This window comes from Etheostoma spectabile, unplaced genomic scaffold (assembly GCF_008692095.1).
Source record: "Etheostoma spectabile isolate EspeVRDwgs_2016 unplaced genomic scaffold, UIUC_Espe_1.0 scaffold00018318, whole genome shotgun sequence".
Taxonomy (NCBI): Eukaryota; Metazoa; Chordata; class Actinopteri; order Perciformes; family Percidae; genus Etheostoma; species Etheostoma spectabile.
Genome location: NW_022604208.1, coordinates 1 through 7,447, shown reverse-complemented (window position 1 = coordinate 7,447; position 7,447 = coordinate 1). Strand labels below are relative to the sequence as shown.

The 7,447-nt window shown below is 39.1% G+C and overlaps 2 long non-coding RNA genes across 2 annotated transcripts; both read left to right on the top strand.

Moving 5' to 3' along the window:
- Positions 1–1,014: 1,014 nt before the first annotated feature.
- On the top strand, positions 1,015–3,900 carry LOC116680118 (uncharacterized). Its single transcript, XR_004329638.1, has 4 exons — positions 1,015–1,030; positions 1,366–1,467; positions 3,631–3,698; positions 3,821–3,900. It is a non-coding gene; the product is annotated as an uncharacterized LOC116680118 (long non-coding RNA).
- Positions 3,901–4,606: 706 nt separating this feature from the next.
- Positions 4,607–7,353, top strand: LOC116680117 (uncharacterized). The gene is made up of 3 exons (XR_004329637.1): positions 4,607–4,650; positions 5,461–5,504; positions 7,282–7,353. It is a non-coding gene; the product is annotated as an uncharacterized LOC116680117 (long non-coding RNA).
- The last annotated feature ends 94 nt before the right edge of the window (positions 7,354–7,447 follow it).

The window sequence follows — 7,447 nt, the reverse complement described above, 5'->3', positions numbered from 1 at the left end:
ACTCAGTCACATTCAGTATTAACATATAAGTTGAATGTACTGGTTAAGTTGCATTGCTCAGTCAGAAGAAAATTGACGAGTGCAAGTTTGTGTGTACATGTTTATGTGACAAGTACCTAAGGAGGCTGACCCCAGGGACAAAGTACAAGTACAGTCAAAGGCAGATAAGATCAGTTGGCATTACATGTGCGCGCGCGCGCACACACACACACACACACACAACACCACACACACACACACACACACACACAAATAAACAGCATGGCTTCACTGTAAGTAATTAATTTAAGCCTGCAGAGTTTATGCCATCAGAGCTTTTGTGTGCACTGTGCAAATGGGCATTCTTCACCAGATTACGACTGTAATTAAGTTTGTAAAACTGCACACACACACACACACACACACACACCACACACACACACACACACACACACACACACACACACACACACACACACACACACACATACACCAAACATGGTAATAAACAAAGCACTCACTCATCCCATATACACAATACTCAGATCCTATACTCCCTCCCTCCCTATCAAGAAGCATTGTCAGCCCTTGACCCTTGTATCCACAAAGACGTATGTTCTTTTATACTCATTGTGTTCTTTCCTTTGTTCATTCACTTAACTCCCTTCAGACCAGATTATTCAATTACTAACTTTACTGTAAGCCTTGCATGTGTTGCATTTCTAAACCCAGATAGGCCGACTGCCCCTCTTACACTCCCTCTCTCCCTCCCTACCACCCCCTCCTTGTCCGCCTTGTTTTGCCTTTCTCCAATCTCTTTCCTTCTTTCTTCTTTTCTGTGTTTGAATGGAGAAGCTGGGTTCCCTGGAACCTGCACACCCTTCACTGGGTGCAGGACCCGTTGCTGGGGTTTCTGTTGCCAGGATGCAGGGACTGAGGGAGACGAGGCGGCTGTCAGCTCCAAACTGTTTAGGTGTGCGTGTGTGAGACGTTGGCTACCACTGGCCTACAGAGAAGAACTCTACCAAGTCTTAAGCTCACGGGCCCACTGGTGAGTAGGGGAAAGTTGAAGTGTTGGTGGGGGGGGTATTGGTATGTTATTCATGCAATGCCACGACTGTTATACATTCGGTTCCTTTATGTATTGGTTACAGAAATACTGTTATGCATGCAATGTTACAGAGCACAACAGTGCAATCAATTTCCAGTTATGCAATATATACACAGTATGCAATCAAAATAATATGGTGCCTATAGTGTATCTTAGAGCAAACCTGTCTGTGCTTGGTAATTTCACATTGCTGCTCCCAGTTACAGTAATGTCAATAGTTTGCTGCATTGTAGGCTGTCAGATAGGCTGTCAGATCTTTCTCTTTGTTTCTACAGCTGCTGTCCCGGATTCTGTACTTTCTCGTGCCTTTTATTAGCACCATATTCTGTGGTCACATTGGCAATGCTGAACTGGCTGGATATGCACTTGCTTCATCGGTACCATTTTTAAATCTTTGTAGATTAATTGATTTTACCTGCTGCACATTACAACTGCTACAACTATACTATTTAACTATTTATTGTATTATTTCTGCTGCTGCTCCTACTGTCAGTAATTTCCTCTCACAATTAGAATATAAGTATTTGTGTGTTTGTGTGTGTGTGTGTGTGTGTGTGTGTGTGTGTGTGTGTGTGAGTGATGATGCTCATTTTCTGTACCTTTAACACAAAAGTGGCAAAGGGACTTGGCAATACTGTGATATATGCTCCAAAAGGGTGCATAAAGACAAATATATTCACATCAGCACCTGCCATGTCAACTGCACAAACAGAAAGAACTTAGACACTTAAGGCACAAATTGCCAAACAGGAGCGATGTAAAAAATGCTAAATAAACACACATAGTTTACAAGAAGCACATCAGTCTGAAATCTCCAACAAGTTTAGTTGGGTTTAGATCTGGTTACTCCTGAGGTCCATAGCAGCTGATTTACAAAAGATTCATACTCGTTAAACCATCCACATCATAATTCAAACTTAACCTTGAGGGAGACCTTGAGTCTCAGGGCTTGGGACATTGTCATCCTTGAGATCATTGTTGCTTCCACTTATGCAAACTCTATTTGTTATTCGACTTCCCAGACCGTTACGATATCATGGAGCCACCTGTTGGTTTGCGTGACCAGCATGTGTAAGGATATCACATGGCATCATGCCTATAGCATAGGCTTTCCAAGCCATTGGCTACTATGTTCTCAAACAGCTGACAACATACACATCCTACAAAAAGTAACATGGAAATCCATTGGATTTTTCTAAAATTAGTAATTTATTGAGATAAGATCTCTTTTGCAAGACCTGAGGTCAGCAGCAGAAACATGTAGTGCAAAAAGAACTAATTTAATCACACACGAGTGATTGATGATTGATTTGGCTCTCTTTGGCTTACTATGTGTGCTCTTTTTTTTATCACAAATCTACTTTGACTGTTGGCCATTTGGCACTGGGAAAATAGGATATATTTGTGAGAGCATTGCATGTTAAGAGTGCCTACAGTTAGTGAGAATCGTGTTGTGAGAATCGTGAAACAGTTGGCACGAACTACAGACCTGCAAATAAAAGCAATGAGCAAAAATTGGCTGACACTTGCATCAAGCTGCAGACATTGGGTTGTTGATTAACAGTGGGATGGGGGTATTAACCCTTTCCTATTATACGCAAAATGATATATTTAATGGAAAAAATGATGATTGAAAAATGCCAACTTTGGACTAAGCCATGAAAATAAAATGACTGTTGATTAGATAGAATTTTAGGGGGAGAAAACGTTTTTAGCACACTTAAGACCACACAGACAATACACTTCTTCAAACAATCTTTTAGCATTGTTGAGATCTATGATCAGTCTAATGTATTATGGTAGATGTGCAATATCTGGTAGGACATTGGTGCAATATTTGATTTGATAGTGAATGTATGTATATACCACATTTGTGCAATACATGAGTTATTGATCAAAGCATGATCTAATTGAAAATGTGCAATATGTGGGTAGAATGTATGTGATATGAGGGGGAGGACGTGCAGAAGGTTCTCTTCTTCTGTGTGTGCATGTGTGTGGGGGGAGATGGGGGGGGGGGGGTTCTTGTGGAGGTGTATGACTGTTAACTGTGGTTGATTGCATTGTATTAGACATTGTGTGTGCGATGTGTGGCTTTAATTTGGATTTTAGGCAGACAGCAGCACATCACAGACTGCATTTATAGTCAATCTTGTTAGATTTCTCAATCCTACAACTCCTCTTGCCATGATGTCTCAGACTAATTCTTCCAATAACCCTACTCTGCTTGATACTCAGAAGGCTTTGCTGGTCTCTCTTCTAAAGTGATTTCGCCACACACATTTTAATGAAGTTGCTCTGCTCCTTAAGTCCACCTGTTTTTAGACATGGGCTTCCACCCTTACGGCAACTATCAAGTAGTTTCAAGGACTAAGACACCACATCACATTAGTTGCTGAATCAAATTAATGTACATACTACTCAGAGTTATACATGAACAAAAAAGGACAATGTACAAAGACATTTAAACAGCAACATTTATAACAAAGCCTACAGTTTTTTGTTCTCTGATTGTCTTGGTTTGATGCTCCACCTCTCAGACCATTGCAATAACCACAACTGCAACAGGCTATGGCTTGCCTTGGCTTGTGACACACTAATTTCTCAGGTGAGCAAACCGCACTATCAATTGTAATTTCACAATTTGCATTGTGTGTTTTATACAAAAAGGGCTACATTTGGAACCTATGTCATCAGATTCTGTTCTCTTTTGTCTTTTGTGTCTTGCAGACATTCGGCAGTAAGAACATGAAACGTGTGGGAGTTATTCTCCAAAGGAGCACATTGATCCTGCTGTTCTTTTGTCTGCCTGTTGGGGTCTTCTCATCAAACACTCAGAACTTGCTGCTCATCTTGTACCAAGAGAATGAGGTGGCAAGGTAAATTAACAGTTTCCTAAACTATATATATATATATATATACATATACTGTATATAGTAAGCTAAGTCTTAAACTAAGGTTACTTTGCCATTACCATGCCATGGACACTCCAGTCTGGTAGCACCCTAAAGACTTGTAGAAAAAGAGCAGCCTTCTTATATTTCTTTTTGTGTTTTAAGAAAAATCTCCCCACAGTATTACCCTTATGTGTGTGGTGTGTGGTGTGTGTGTGTGTGTGTGTGTGTGATAGGTTGAAAAAAACATATCTTTATCTTTAGTGTCACGTTGTTATTCTAATCTGCGGTGTTACTGATGTCTGTATTATTTATTGTATTGTTCTATTCCAGATAAGTTGTAGAGAGGTATTTGTTGGTGCGCTTAAGTTCAGCTTTGTATGTACATTTATGTATGTTAAGTATATTTGTGGATATTTGCAGCTTTAGACACCTGGATGGATTAGATTCTTGTTTTTCTATCTGTCATTTTGACAATTTAAAGCAACAAAGCACACATTTAATGTAAACGCACCATTTAATACTGCATATAAACTTGCAAAAAGAGGGGCATGTCTAAGTGGAAAGTCAATGATTGTATGTTTGCTCTACTACATTAATATTACCCTATTGTCTTTCTTTCAGAATGCCCAGCTCTATGTGATAGCATTTCTACCAGCAGTTCCAGTGAGTGCCATGAACTGAAACACAGTCAATCACTAATTTTTTTTTATATGCAATATTCTGCAGCTGCTTGAGCTACATGACTAGCACATAAGATATCCTATAAGCTCTGCATTAAAAACAGGATTTAAATGAATTTTTCTTGCAGGGTGTGAAGTAGCAAATAGGAAATATCTTAAAAACTAAAAATAATAGCAGACACGTGGTAAAATGTATTTTTCTGTTGTGAAATATTTACTATACAATTCTTTCCAACAGTGCTAGAAGCCAGGTCATTGTCTGTGCGGAAAACAATCCTGTTCCATCCAATTCCCCATACCTCTCCAGTGCATAAAATCAAAGTATTTAAGAAAAAGCAAGAGTAGCTGCATCTTCCAGTAACAGTCATACAGACAACAATAGTTTTTTCAAAGCAAAATGGCAAAAAAGCAAATGGACACATCTAGAAAACAGTAAATGCCTACAGTCCGGACATTTTCAATGGTTATAGTCAAACTAAAGTGTAAAAAATAAAAAATTAAATTAAAATTGATTAAATAACAAGAAATATCAACCATTGTGTTGTGGTTACACATTACCTCCTTAATTGACAGAGATAATCAAGTTAGATTGATTAGGTAATTGAAATATTCCTCCATTAATATGGGTCATCTATGTTTCATCAAATATTAGCATGCATGCTCACCCTGTTCACACGAAACATATCAACATTTAAAAATGAAGAGTACTATAGAACATGCAGAGGTATTGACAGCAAAAAGAAGCTACCAAGTTGTATTTTGATTTAAAAAAAAATCCCTTTGTGCCCTACAGGCTATGTCCTGCACATGCTGCAAGTTGCCTACCTACAAAACCAAGTAAGTTCATGAGAGAAAACAAGTGCACGTCTCCCAGCCTTAAAAATGGACTGCAATTTGTTTCCCCAAAACAAATCAGGGAATGGTGGCAATGGTAAAAAAGAGAGTAAATATCCTCATGTCTTTATAATTGTATTTACATCATCAAGACAGTGTCGTGCCGAAACCCAAGTCGGCAGTTTGGTGGATAAATGTTTTGAAACATTTTGTACAGACATTTATGGTTCCAAGACGTTGCATCCTAATGATCCTCTAATGGTTTTGAGTGAAATGTCTCAGTTGTCTGACCTATCTCCACATCACTATGAAGTAAACAGATGCTGTGAAATTTGATTCAGACATTTATGTCCCCCTCAGGATGAACTGCTACAAATGTGTTGATTGATTTGATTTGATTCTGATTTTGGGGGTGGCAATAGCTCAGTTCGTAGGGAGTTGGGTTGGGAACCGGAGGGTTGTTGGTCAAGTCCCCATACGGACCAACAGACGGAGTGTGGATTGGTGGCTGGAGAGATGCTACTTCCTTCTGGGCACTGCCAGGTGCTCTTGAGCAAGGCACCGTAGCCCCAATCGCTCAGGGCGCTGGTCCAGCACTGGAAACCCACTCACTCTGACATCTCCCATTTGTGCATGAATAGGACCTGAGCATGTGTGTGTATTTCAGGCTAGTGTAGTGATTACTAACAAAACAGAGTGTAAATTGTAGTTTTCCCCACTAAATAGTATACATTTTTATTAAATATCCAGTGATGGAAAGTTTTCCTCTAGTGCCACCATCAGGTCAAAATTGTAATCTGTCAATCTGCAAATCTAATCAACCTCAGCTTACTAGTTGCTCAGTGCTAATTAGCAAATGTTACCATGTAAATATGTTGTCACTCCCCGATGTAAGTTGAGCGCAGATTTGAGTCGTGCATGCTCAGATTTAAACGCGTCATACCCGATGAGAGTCGAGTCAGACAGACTCTGGTAGAGTGCAGATGTAAATTGCGCATGCTCAGATTAAACGGTTTAAAGTATTACATGTGATATTGAAATTGTGAAATCCATGAAATAATAAACGTTTCTCATTACAAACAATAAAAATACAATAAAAAATAAAAAGACGATGGGATCTTTTCAGAAACGTTTTAGCTATCTATGATTGTTGATTGCTAACGTAGCCACAATGCCATTCAGTGACAGCCTTTGTTGTTGATTGCTAGCGTAGCTAGCCAGTGGTCATTCAAAAACCTTTTAGCTATTTATGGTTGTTTAATGCTAACGTTAGTTCAAAACACCATTCAACGGACAACCGTTGTGTTGGATTGCCAACTTGTAGCCAGCAGTAAAGGAACTTCATGAAGTAGGTCCATTTTTACTGTATTGACATTACAGAAGGCTCTCGTTAGCATCTTGTATGCTACTTGTTGCAAAGGACGATTCGCAAATAATCATTCTTCATCTCATCGCAAAAGTGACGCATGTGCAACTCAAATCTACACTCAACCTACATCGGAGAGTGACAATGCTAACACTCTAACTAAAATGGTAGACATGGTAAACAGTATTGCTAACATATGTATTGTTACTTTCAGCCTGATAGCATGCTGAATTAGCATTAGCACAAAGCACCACTCTGCCTAATCAAGCTGGGTTTAGGCTTATATAGTCTTGTTGTGGAGTGTTCTATCCGAATATATTGTTTATATAACATAAATAAATAATATTCATGCAATTGAAAATTGGATTTGATTGGAGAGCTAATTAAGGATTGTATGCCTTTTTTGTCTGACAGGGGATAATTCTGCCTCAGTTGTACACAGCAGCACAGCAAACCATTTTTAACCCTGGGGCCACTACGTCTTAATCTTCAGCCTTGAGTTGGGTGTGGTGTAAGTGTGTATGCTGCTTCTCTTTACCTTTGTAAGATCATGTTTCGTCCATCATGTTTGACGAATTTT